Source organism: Chanodichthys erythropterus, chromosome 20 (genome assembly GCF_024489055.1).
Source record: "Chanodichthys erythropterus isolate Z2021 chromosome 20, ASM2448905v1, whole genome shotgun sequence".
Lineage (NCBI taxonomy): Eukaryota > Metazoa > Chordata > Actinopteri > Cypriniformes > Xenocyprididae > Chanodichthys > Chanodichthys erythropterus.
In genome coordinates this window covers 13,472,065-13,485,999 of record NC_090240.1, presented here as the reverse complement: position 1 = coordinate 13,485,999, position 13,935 = coordinate 13,472,065, and the positions used below count along the sequence as shown (strand labels likewise).

The 13,935-nt window shown below is 36.4% G+C and overlaps 1 protein-coding gene across 3 annotated transcripts in view; it reads left to right on the top strand.

The window, feature by feature from the left end:
* The first annotated feature begins 1,952 nt into the window (after positions 1-1,952).
* Positions 1,953-13,935, top strand: part of LOC137009747 (phosphoprotein associated with glycosphingolipid-enriched microdomains 1) — a 93,454-nt gene continuing 81,471 nt past the window's right edge. For 2 of the 3 annotated variants that reach the window (XM_067372217.1, XM_067372215.1), the window contains exon 1: positions 1,953-2,181. The gene's annotated coding sequence lies outside the window, so the exon portion shown is untranslated. Of the gene's footprint in view, positions 2,182-2,431; positions 2,534-13,935 lie in introns of those variants that run through there. The other variant, XM_067372216.1, reaches the window with a different exon arrangement.

Below are 13,935 nucleotides of genomic sequence, written 5' to 3'. Positions count from 1 at the left end.
GATACTTATTCGAAATAAGTAATCACATCATGACCGCTAATTCTATATAGTATGAGTGTGTGTAGTATGAATGTAATCTGGACTTACTCCATCGCCATGTTGTCACTGTCACGTGACCTATCAGTGCCGGTTGCGTCGCTTCACTGTCATTCACAAATCCTCTCCCGTGGCCTCATGGGATAGTAAAGTGTCCATCGTATCCGCACCTCAGAATCTATCTCGCCAGAAGTACTTTTAGCCTGTAAATTGGGACACACTTCTTTTGTCACATACTGTTTTTTGATTACTGTATAGTAGGGAAGTATGTGATTTCGCATTCAGCCTAAACAATTTATGAGTGAGTCATTGAATGATTCGTGCAACCACTTTGTGCAAAACACAGAATTACTGGAAAACAAAATACTGCTGCTGTTTGGTGCTTGGTGTTGCAAATGTTCTGATGTGGCTTCGTTTGGAACTATTTTCTTTGACAAAAACAATATTTTATCTAAAATGTAAGTTACTCAATATTAACTTGTTGTATAAAAGTAATGTCACACAATTGTGCTGCTTTATTGTGACTCCAATAACTTCTTAGAAACAGCCCAAACTGTCAATGCTATTCTAACGTGATTTTTAAGTATTAAATCTAAAATTAAATGTACAGGAGATCAGTTGCCTAACCTTTTTACATGTTGACATATATAGAATATATGGGGTAAGTTGTCACAATGGAAACCATGAAGCACCAAACAAGACATGATGCAGCGAAAAACAGATATTTAGACAACATATATTGTAAAAAATGAATTCTATAATATTACAAACTGACAACCTGACATTTATGAAACAAAGTTCAACCTTTAGGTTAAAATCTACTTTCAATAGTTGGATTTTGCCTAAATGTTTTTTTTTTTTTTATACAACAGCTATTAGAAAAAATATGATACTGTAAATGTAGTTTGGAGGTTTAAATTATTGTTCAGCCATGAAATAAAACAAAAGGTAATTGTGACTTTTTTTCTCAGAATTGTGAGGTATTATTAAGCCCCTAAAGGGATATGGTGGTGGAAAAAAAATATGAAATGGGAGGAAAAACAATAAGTCAGTGCTGTTTGACAGTGTTGCCAAGTTGCTGCGGTTTTCCCGTGGAATTGGGCTACAGTGTTGCTGCAGGTTGTTTTTCATGTCCACATGTTGAAGCGACCCCAATAACATGATATTTAGCCCCTGGAATGCTAATTTTACCAGGGGATCCCTGCCAAAAATGTGGATTTTATCCTACGGAGACGCAAATTTTACTGGGGGATTCCCGAAAACGCAACTGGGCTAGTTTTGAGTAGCAGATGGCCGAGTTTTGTTGTGAAAACCTGGCAACCCTGGCTGTTGCGTTCTATCGCTTTTTTTTTTTTTTTTTTTTTTTGCGTTCCTCCGAGAAACTTTGCGTTCACTCGCAAAAATGTCCCTTTAGGCGCTCTAGGCCTATGTAAACTTGGAATTGGGAGGGAAAAGTAAGAATTGTGAGATAAAGTCTTATTTGGGGGGAAAAAGTCAGAATTGTGAGATAAAAAGTCAGAATTTGCTTTTTACATTTTTAATTCCGTGGCAAAACAAGCTTCCATAGAAACCGACATACTGGATATAATGCATACTGCAAAATAAATCACGTTTGTGTACTTTTAATATACTGAGATATAGCTATTGTGACAACTAGCCTCACTCTCACAAAAACTATATGTAAAAGCAATAATTATCTAAATGGTACTTCTAAAGTTAAGGAAATTTGGTCAAATGGAGAAGCTTTTGTTTCTCAGAACTGGGCCGGTTCATTTTCCAATTGGGCGGCCCATATAGCTTTAGTGATGAATAGCATGATTTTTCCATTGGGTGGCGCTGATCGGGCTCGCGCAGATGGAGGGATGAGCCTCATCACATGGTCCATATGCCCGGAGAAAGTGAGCGATCATCGCAGCCTCTGCGCTCTCTAAACTCAATCAGAGTAGGCGGCACTGTTCGCGCTCCACAGCCGATGAACTGCGAGCAAAAGCCCAGCTATGATCGTCAGCCTGCAGCTGTTTGAGCTGGAGGAGAGCTGAGGAGCGGTGATCATGCCGGAGAAGAGCGCGCAGTAGAAGTCTTCTCACTGAGGATGGCAGGGATGCTGCGCGCCGCATCAGTCTCTCTGGCTCTGTGAAACGCACGGTAAGCGCGCCTCATCTTCCCTCACTGATCCTGTCAGTAAATGTTGAACTTTGAGGTGTTTTGTCCGTCATTTGGAGGCGTTTTAAGTGTTTGGCTTGGTGGGTTGTTGAGTAGAAGTTTATGAGACTCTTATTATGTTTGTCACTTTATATAACTAACATTCTGTATAGCTTCAGTCACTAGACATTTCACAGACAGTCTAAAACACGATTAAGGCTCTGCTGAGATCTTTTTCAGGAGACTCGAGATCATTGAATGGACATTCTGAGCTCATATCGATGTTCTTCTGATCGATTCTGTGTTTTCTTGAGAGGGGTGGTGAAGGGGAAGACACTGAGAGTAAATTAATAAGGTAAAGATGGTTTAAAGTGTGTCCTGAATGAATGTTCGGCTAATAAAAACTACCACAACCTATTTTGTGTGGATATGATACCATGGTTCTATCAAAATTGGAGGGGTATTGTACTGTGTACCATGCCCCATTAGACCTTCGTTTTTTGGGTGTACCACTTTTTCTGTGAATGTGTAGCATGGTTCTTCCATGTTTTTTGGACATTTTGTAGGGGTTTTCTATGGTTTTATGTATATTTACTATGATAATGCCATGCACTATTTTTTTTTTTTTAATACTTTGACTGTAGAATGGTACGGTTATGATAATACTTTGAAATATTTATATTTATATTAACTAATATTTTATATGGTAGTACTTACAATGATACCAAGTTAAAAAAAACATGGTAGTACCATAGTACATATTCAAAAACCATGGTGGTACCATTCTATTTTTTTGTGAGTAATGAATTTTTGGACATAATGTAAGGTAATTCCATGGTATTGCTTCAAATATGATATTGAATATGGTCATATTCTAGTTGAATGGTATATACAGTATCTGTAGTACTGTAGTATTAATATATGATGGCATTACTGTACACTCTAAAAAATGCTGGGTTAAAAACAACCCAAGTTGGGTTGAAAATGGACAAACCCAGTGATTGGGTTGTTTTAACCCAGCGGTTGGGTTAAATGTTTGCCCAACCTGCTGGGTAATTTTATTTACCTTAACTATTGTTTAAAAATTACTGTACCTAAAGTATGTTGGAAATTAACATTTAGCCTATTAATATCTTTAATAAATGAACATTTATTAATAAGTTTAATGAATATTAATTAAACAATAATCTTTTATTAAATTGCTTAATAATAAATGTTCACCTTTTGATTATTATTGTTGCCTCTACACTCTAAAAAATGCTGGGTTAAAAACAACCCAAGTTGGGTTGAAAATGGACAAACCCAGTGATTGGGTTGTTTTAACCCAGCAGTTGGGTTAAATGTTTGCCCAACCTGCTGGGTAGTTTTATTTAACTATTGTTTAAAAACTACAGTATTGCTTACTTAAAATGAACCCAAAATATCTTGAAAATTAACATTTATTAATATGTTTAATAAATGAACATTTTAATTTCATTTTAGATTCATTTTAAGCCAGCCATATAGTCATTTTTAAACAATAGTTGGGTTAAATAAAACTGCCCAGCACAATGGGCAAACACTTAACCCAACCGCTTAGTTTGTCCATTTTCAACCCAGCATTTTTCAGATTTTGTGGTTAGATGTATTTAGTATTATTACAGTCAGTGTGTTTAGTTTATTTTTTGCACCTGTGATAAAGCAGCTCTTAGTGTCTTCATTCTGAGAGCGCAATTAATGGTGTGATCCCTAAGTGTTAAGTTATTCCAGGCCCACCGGGATAGACTCTATTTAAGCAAGAAAGTGACTTAACACCAAGAGCTTATGCCCCCCCCCCAATCGCACGCTGGCCGAGAAACTGTGAGAGTCTGTCCGATACAGTGAATATGGATGAATGAAATCCTCTTTCACTGCAGCTCAAACTCAGTGTGAGTGAGTGTATGAGAGAGATAGGCTCTCTACTGAGGGCTTACCGACTGATCACTGTCTTTTGCACCTTATAATGACAACTGTGTTGATTTAAGCAGCGCAATTCTCATCAGTCATCAAATTGTATCTTTGATAAAGAAGTCACATGATTACTATTGGTTAAAAACAAAATTGTCTAAAGCACTAGGACAGAAATCAACTGTTCACATTCACACCTTCTAAAGATCATTTACTTTAAAATGCAAATTTTGTGACTGTATACCCACCCTCATGTCACTCAAAACTAGAGACGCACCAATGTATGGTCCGATTTTTGATCAATTTACAACCAGCATGAAAAAGGCAGATATAACAAACCGATGGTTTATTAATTTGCTGCGTGAAGGCACTGAGCTGTATAATGTCTGTTGCATAATCCAAGATTAATTCATAATCTAATATTCCTGCTGTGCTGCTGTCTGTGTTTTAATGTTACTCAAACAACAAACTACTCTTGACTAAATAACTTTTGAAACTTTCATAAGGGCTAATATGTATAGGGCCCTATGATTTCCTCGATGCCGAAAACACGGACGGAATCTCGGAATCCAGTGATAAAAACGCGGAATGTCACGGAATTTGTCAAAGTTTTGATGAATAAATAAAAAGCAGGTCAGTACACTTAAATCAGCTCACAATATAGACTAGTGTCTGCAAAAACACGGACGGAATTTAGTCATAAAAACACGGATAACGCTGTATAAGGTGGAATTTGACGGACGTTTTGATAAATAAAATCTATCGTCATATCATAAACACACAGAAACTCGAAGGTCTTCACGGCAACCCGTCAAAATAAAAGTTCAGTTTAACTTGAAGTAATTGTGACAGAAATATATTACCGTTGTACAGTATAATTTAGCTATGTGTCAATGTAATAATAATATATGGATTTAATTTATACAGTGAAGAATATATGCAGTGTTATTTTACATTTGTTTACTTTATTTCTGTAACTAAAAACTGTTAAAGGCACAATATGTAAGAATTTTGCAGTAAAATATCCAAAAACCACTAGGCCAGTGTTATATATTTTGTTCACTTGAGTACAATATCCCAAATGTTTCCAACTATTTGTAAATCATGAGAAAATCCTCATTTTAACCAAGGCTCCGGGACGTGTGAGGAGTCGCCTGTCAATGGCGTCATACCCACGTTTCCCTCGGTTTCCGCTTTTATTTTGCAGAAACCATGGAAACACCAAAGACACTTTAATATTTACATGTTTTAATAGACAAGGGAACAACTGTTTGGTTATGTTTATAGACGGAAAACTAATTGTTATATAGCTCAACACATTTAGTCTTAAATATAGATGTCTTGATGTTTTGCGAGTCTCATGCTTTACCATGCCTCAGAGAAAAACACTATTTTGTGAAGTAGCTAACATAGCATAATCAGATGCAGCTTTATTTTTAGAAACAGTAATACAGCATTTTCTCCATCATACAATAAGTTTTAAAATTAATTGCATGCCATTTATCAACACAATCATCCAGCATTTATTATTATGATATTCTAAAATCGATCGATCTTACTGCAGTGTGTAACAGAGTCTCACAGCAGTAGGGTGACCACCCGCCCCGCATTTTGTGGGACAGTCCCGAAATTGGGAGCTTTGTCCCGCGTCCAGCAAGACTGAAATAGTGTCCCGCATTTCATTTATGTCTGTATAATAATTTTTCATCCCTGAAATTACAATACCTCAATATGAAATATAATAAAAATGTGACTGACATTTAAAAATCTATTTGTGCATCCGTCATATACTAGCTGTGAAAATAACCAACCAATGCAATCATAGAGAGAGGTTTTCCTCCTGATGAAAACTAAGTGGACAGTGCGAAGGAATAGCTAAGTGCGGGCCTCATCAAACTCGGTAAACACAGCTACACCAGCAAGGACTTCATCTCACATACTGGATAAGAACCTCAAGAGCTGCTCAAAGCTGCCCAAACTGATGATTTAAAGCATGTACTCATCCATCCTGATGTTAAATATTTCCAACGAACATGCGCCGAACCCGTGGATCCTCAAGCGCCACCTATGGAAATAGTCGAAAATAGATATTCTCCATTCGTTTTTACCAATAAAAAATTTATTAAGACTTTCTTCTCACATTAATAGTTAATTTAACATGGGTTCTGTGGCGTTATATTACAATGAAAAATGTCGAGAGCGCATTATTGTAACACAGCACATCAAATGCGCGAGCAGGAATCTCTCCGCTCACAGGTGGATTCTGGAGGCGCTCTCGCTCAGATATTACATGTGCATTGTCCTCCTGCATGTGCAGCCATGAATCTAGAATTGTCTTCTCTCCAGGATTTAATGTTGCCAGAGCGTAATGTTATAATGTGGGCACCCACCGCCAGAAACATTAATCGGCGCATATGCCAAGTTTGCCAACAAATGTAAATCAATGTTTAAATAGCCATAGTAGTCCTAAATGTATCTGTCTCACACATGTCCCGCATTGTCCCGATAAATCACATCTACTGCCCTGTAACAGATAAATAGCCTGGTGGTCACCCTATGCAGCCGCTGAGCGAACACACAGAGTAACGTTATAACATCAGTTTCAACACACTCAAATATATCTATATGATAAACAGCGCTGTGTTACCCCATACACATTTGAACGTAAGAAGTGGAGGCAGCGACTGCAGCATAATAAAAGTTCCTCTGCTCTCGAGTCATGTGTCGTGTTTGTCTCTCAATCGCTCCAGCTCCTCGTTCAGCTCCAACAGCACTCGCCCTGCTCTGCTTCATAATGTTAATAATCTCATCCATGAACATGATTTCTGCCCGAGTCCCGTCCTGATTCTTTTCCACCGGTCGTAGAGGTGAAGACGACATTTCCCATGATTCCGTGTGTAAACTCTGCGTCACTGAACTACGCCTTTGTTTTGAATAGACGACCTCTAGCGGCGAAATAACTACATATTAGCTTTAAACCTACCTAAAAGCTATTTCATATGTATCTTTGTTCTGTTGTATTTATGTAGGCCTGCTGAATGGTAAATTGATCCAATCCATGTTCATTAGAAATTATTTGATGATGCAGCAATAAACTAGCTAGTGTAACTTAATGCATGTGTTTTTTTATTTATATATATATATATATATATATATATATAACTTTGCTCATTTAAAACATGATCAAAGCACTATTTTAATGACAAAAATAAGAGAGCAATTGACAAATATCGGTATCGGAATCAGCCAATAATAGTTTGTTAAAATTGGTATTGGTATAGGCCTCCAAAAACCCTATCGGTGCATCCCTACTCAAAAATCATTATTTATTATTTATTTTTTCCTGTGGAACTCAAAGATTTATTATCAAAATGTAAAACCTGATGGCTTTCAAGTTCATCTGCAATTTTGCTTTATTAAAGAAATAATAATTTCTTGTGAAATATCAATGAAATATTAAATATAATTAAATATTAATATATTAAATATAATTAAATAATAATAATAATGATTATTATTAATTTTGATATTTCACAAGGAATTATTATTTATTTAATCAAGTAAAATTGCAACTGAACAGATTATTGGTTAATATTACTTAATATTACTGACAATTTTTATCATATCATGTCAATGATTTTAACTCAGGCCCAATTACTCTCTGATCAAAAACTTGACAAACATGTAAAGTTTTTTTCTTTGATTTTTTTTTCTTTGATTTTGTTTATGTCTTGCATAGGGCATCATGTGAACCAGGACTGGCACTCACACCTCCTCCAAAAAATAAAATAAATTTGAAAAAAGGTGCATGAAAGCCCTTGTACAAATATAGACCTCTCTTTCGCACACACATGCAATCAAGCCCACAACTGTAAACAACAGCAAGACATTCAAAATGCCCCTTTAAGGGCCACCAGCAGCTTTCTTCTGCTTGACTCTTTATATATTAAACATGCCACATCCTTACAGACAGGCTTCAGTGGCTGAATTTTTAACCACATGACCAGTCTCGTCTGTGTTGTGTGACGTGACAGACCATCATGCTATCACAGCAGGATGCAAAACCTGCTCTCTCTGTGTTAAAAGGTGCACGAATGGGTCAGTTTGTACTCTATATGTGCGCTGTGCGCAGGCAGGGTTTGATATGCACGCCATGCACTTTTGCCACTGCTGATGTCAAAGACGATTCAGGATCAAGTAACACTCATACGCTTCTGTATCTGAAGACAGATATGAGCTGAACTGAGAGAGGGAGGGAGGGAGGGAGGGAGGGAAAAATGAAAAGTCCCTATGGATTCGGGTGGAATATGTGTGACGGTGGGTAGCGGGAGGGTTCAGAGCACCAGACGCACTGAATCCCTTAATAATTAACACTACACATTGCAAGAGGAGGGGTGCAGATGAATGGAAACCCATGGTGTACGTGACACTTACGCAGAGTGGTCAACGTGTTATCTGGAACGGATGAACTGAACTGAGAAGTGTTGGGGGATCTCCCAAAATGAATGAAACATGAAGCTCTTCTTAAAGGTTCTTCAGTGTGTCACCTTAAAGGGATAGTTTGCCAAAAGTGTCGTTCCAAACCTGTGTGACTTACTTTCTTCTGTTGGACATAAAAAAGAAGATATTTTGAGAAATGTCTCAGCGTTTGTTTGTTTTTTTTGTCCAGGTGGAAGTCAGGGTTCATTTTAGCTGTTGGTTATGAACACTCTTATTTTTGTTACACAGAAGAAAGGGTGAAAGGTTTTTGGGGGGAACTATTTATTAAACTAACCCTTATCTAATAAAAATCAAGTTTACTATTCTTGACTGTTCTTAAATCGATGACACTCTTGAGCTTGAGTCCGTTGTTTCATGAAGAACCTTCAACATCCAAAGCACAAAAGGTTCCTTGTAGTGTGAAAATGTTCAGAACCAAAAATTAGCTGAAAAAAAAAACAAACAACTAAAACACAAAAGATATTCTGTTCAGCTTTTTTTGGAAGTCAATTGGGTCTGAAACAACACTGAGACAGTTTTCAAATATCTTCCTTTGTTTCATATAACAAAGTAAGTCATACAGGTTTGAGTCAGTGTTATTTTAGTATAAGTGAGATACTATTATAGTTTTTTTTAAAAATATTTGGAATTAGCTTTTATTCTTGTACTTTCCGTTTTCGTTTTAATTTTAGTTAAAGGGGTCATGAACTGTGTTGTTTTGTTATTTTATAATGTTTCCTGGGATGCACTTATAATGTTAGTATGCTTTTTACATCCAAAATTGTCATAATTTTTAAATAAAAGCCATTTTTCCTACCCTGATTTTAGCCTCTGGTTTAAACGCTCTATCCCAGGTACAAAAAAAGAACATTTCTATAATATACTTTGCTCTATTTTCGTGCACTAATTTTGTACTTAATATGCTAAAAATTCTGCTTTAGTACTACTTAAGATCATCTTAAGAACATCTAAGTGAACTCAACTGTGCTATTTTGAGAGAGCATGAAATATGAACGAAAATGTGCTTTTAATATACTATCTCTGTATTTAAAAATATATTTAGCTACCACTTGTAGTACACTATGGGTTCAAATGTACTATATAAGTGGTATCTAAATACATTTTTTTAAATATAGAGATAGTATATTAAAAGCACATTTTAGTTCATATTAGTCTCAAAATAGCACAGTTGAGCACACTTATATGTTCTTAAGATGATCTTATGAAGTACTAAAGCAGAATTTTTAGTATATTAAGTACAAAATTAGTGCACGAAAATAGAACACTTTAAGTACATTATTGAAGTGTACTTTTTTCCACCTGGGATATTTAGGGGCGTGTCTGCTGTGAGACTTCAGTGTAAACACCCACTGTGATTGGCTGACATCTTTGCATATGAAATAGCCAATTATTACTTTCTCTTTTAGTGTGTTTTTATGTTAACTAATCATGAAAAGTGTTGCATTACATTTAGATCTATGGCATTATATTCAGATCGTGGCATGAAAGGTTGCAGTGATGAACATTGTAACCGATCACAGACATGTTGTTGAGCGCGTGAAAGCAGTGATCTCGTCATTGCAACTCCATTTCTGCACACTAACGAATGTTTTCATCTTCACTAACAGTGCAAACGCGATATAATTAAGAGATTTGTTGAATAAAACTGGAGTTTTGCGCGTCAGTCATGATAAACTCACGCTGTTTGATTGACAGCTTCAGCGCGCCACTCCAATGATTGCAAAGGGAGCGTTCTTTGAAAGCTTTCTTTGTATAATTTAATCACCGTTAAATAACAGATTATTTTCATCCTACAAAGAGAAACAAGGCAAGTTGACGTTTAGTCATTGGTTTGATTTACTGACACAGACAAAGAACATCTACATGAATCATTAATATCAGATCAGGCATTAGATTTCACACAGTTACTTACATGTTGCATTACTGTCAAGTCCAGGCACAATATTTTGTAATCCTCAACGGCATGTTTATTGCTTGGTAACTCAATCTGGTTTAGCACCACATAGGCCGATGTTACTTAGGCTACCTATTCTATTGCATGTCGTGTGTGAATCGGTGGGCGGGGCTAAACAGGCAGTGATGAAGTAGGCGTTGATCTTCTTCTGCAGAGGCGGTGCTTGCTGCCCCTTGACGTCATAAAAACATTGTAAAACCTGTCGTTTTAATTTTTGGATCAGCTCGCCTTTTAAACACTCTAAAAAGTAATTAAGGGGACCATAACCATAACTTTAATAAATGCATGCAATTTATTGATTTACCTTTTAGGTTGCAAACATTATTTTGTTGAGTTCTGTTGACATAATGTTGATCATTACATTAACTTAATATTGTGTATGATTTAAACTTAAATTTCTGGATTAATTGAATTTTATTAAAAAGTAACTTTATGAAATTTCCTTGATAATTTCAGAAATTGGGCAGTGGATTTCATGCTTTGCAAAGGACTGGATAAGGAGAATAAAAGTTGAAATTAAGTGTTATTTATTTTATTTGTTTTTAGTGAAAAGAAAGACCTACTAGTGTTTAATGCCGTTATGTTTGACATTTAAACGATTTTCTGTAGTGTTGAAGTTTTTGTGGTTAGCATTGTGCTGAAGAGTAGATACATGAAGGTAAACACTATTGACTCTATAAGCGATGACTGCGCTAATGCTAGTGACAAGTAATATATTACTTGTTCATTAAATATGCCAAATCAGTTACATTAAGCATTTAAGCATGTGCATCGATAGCTGTGGATTTGAACTGAAATATAGAAAATTAATTGGTTCCAGGGCGCACATCTGTCCCAACCATTAATGCAGCAAACCATTTTGTCATGTGCGTTTGTCCTGAGGATTCGCCCACACATCAAGATTTCTGATTCGTGATTGGGCCGGCTCAGACATTCTTCCCAGCAGATTCAGTCACTCTTAACACACCTCACACCACAGGAAAATCTGATAAGATAATCTGTAGAACCATCAAGATGATTGGGACATTACCTTGGATTGTCAGAAGAAATCAGCCCAAAATCAGCCTGATTATCTTGTGGTGTGTACCCAGCATAAGTCAATATAGTTAATTCAATATGGTCTGTTGGTTGAAAATAATTTAATTCAAAGGTGCATTTTTTTTTTTTTTTTTTGAGCCTCTAGTTTTTAGAGTGAAGGATCTATAATAATGGTCATCAAAAAGGCAATAGCCACATATTTAGGATTTTAGAGGTCCTAATGTAAAAGTTTAGGAATCAGGCACTGAAAAAAGTGGTGTCCCCCCATGTCTGAAGGCCCAAATTTTCGGCACGACGACGCTCTTGAATTGAAACAACAGATCCCTATGGAGCCTTTCACACTGGGCGCGAACATTCGAAAAAGCGAGGATTTTTTTCCGACCTGTGTGTCCGTGATGAAACGGGCCATCCAATTAGATTTGAGTTTTAGATCACGTTCCTGGAGCAGCTGCTGTTGCACAGAAGGGCGAGAGATGGCGCTGTTTCGAAAACTAGTGTAAACAAAAACCGAAGAAGAGTATCCAAGAGGATATTATCATTGGTATCTGAGAACAGATTTATTCTCACATGTTCTTATTATAATTTCTATTCTTTTTCCACTGAATTATGTGATCACTGTCCGTTTTCTTCTGTGTGTGCGAGTGTTATGATTATGAGAGCAAGTTTTGGATCTGTCAATCATTTAATCATATCTCCTGCTCTTCTGTATATAAAAATTGAGAGAAACATTTTACTACAGATAAAATATGAAGGCAAATTGACATGATTATGACAATATGTTTTCTGTGTGCTTTTATGCAACTCATGGTATTTTTATGACAAATGATAAGCAGATTTAGCATTCAATCCATTTTAAAACACAAACAAAGAATGCATGTCTGCCCATAATTGAATCAAAACCCACTTTAAATACTATCAGAATACAATAACTCGATAATGGGTCAAAATGCGTTTTGAGCAAAGACATAAATAATCATAAATTTTGAAAAAAACTTTATGCTAATTGTACCTCTAAATATATTTTATAATGTAGTCTTTTAAGCATTGTTGATAGTTTGTGTTTCTAGTACCAAACTTTATTCATCTTAATTTAACAGCGGACGATGTTAAAGCCATATACGAGACACATACGTGAGGACAAATGCATTGTTGATCGGCGCCACCTAGCGTGCAGGCGTGAATTAGCAGAAGATGATCAGTCGTTTCGCTTTCGGTGTGAAAGGTCCATTCTTCCGCGTTTTCGCGACGCGTTCAGTGTGAAAGTGCCTTAAGGCGGTTATGCCATTAATAATTTAGAATCATATTAAAACCCTTTCATGCTGAAATAGTTCTTTGTGTTTGGATTTATGCTCAACATTAAAGGTGCAATATGTAAGATTTCTGTCCACTAGTGGTCACTAGAGGCCTGTTCAAAATAAAGGCGTAGCTTGATGACGGCAAGTTTGAGCGCAGAATCTTGGAACATGTGATCTTTACATCACAGCCGGTGGAAACAATCGGGAAAGGACTCGAGAAGAAATCACGTTCATGAATGTGATTATTAACGTTACTGTAGTATGAAGCAGAGCAGGAGCGAGTGTTGTGGAGCTGAACGAGGAGCTGGAGCGATTGATCAACACACGCCTCACGAGCAGCGGGACTTTTATTATGACACAATCGCCGGCGCCGCTTCCGCTTTTCCGGTCATGAGTATGAGGTAACACAGCTCTGTTTATCATATTAGATACATTTGAGAGTGTTGAAAATGATGTTATAACGTTACTCTGAGCGTTCGCTCGGCGGCTGCTGTGAGACTCTGTTACACACTGCAGTAAGATAGATCGATTTTACAATATCATATTAAATGCTGGATGATTGTGTTGATAAATGGCATGCAATTAATTTTAAAACATATTATATGATGGAGAAAATGCTGTATTACTGTTACTAAAAATAAAGCTGCATCTGATTATGCTATGTTAGCTACTTCACAAAATAGTGTTTTTCTCTGAGGCATGGTAAAGCATGAGACTCGCAAAAAAATCAAGAAAATTAGATTTAAATAAGACTAAACATGTTGAGCTATATAACAATAATTAGTTTTCTGTCTATAAACATAACCAAACAGTTGTTCCCTTGTCTATTAAAACATGTAAATATTAAAGCGTCTTTGGTGTTTCCATGGTTTCTACAAAATAAAAGCGGAAACCGAGGATAACGCGGGCCATAGACAGGCGACTCCTCACACGTCCCAGAGCCTTGGGTAAAACTGCAATTTTCTCACGATTTACAAATAGTTGGAAACATTTGGGATATTGTAAGTACTCAAGTGAACTAAATATATAACACTGGCCTAGTGG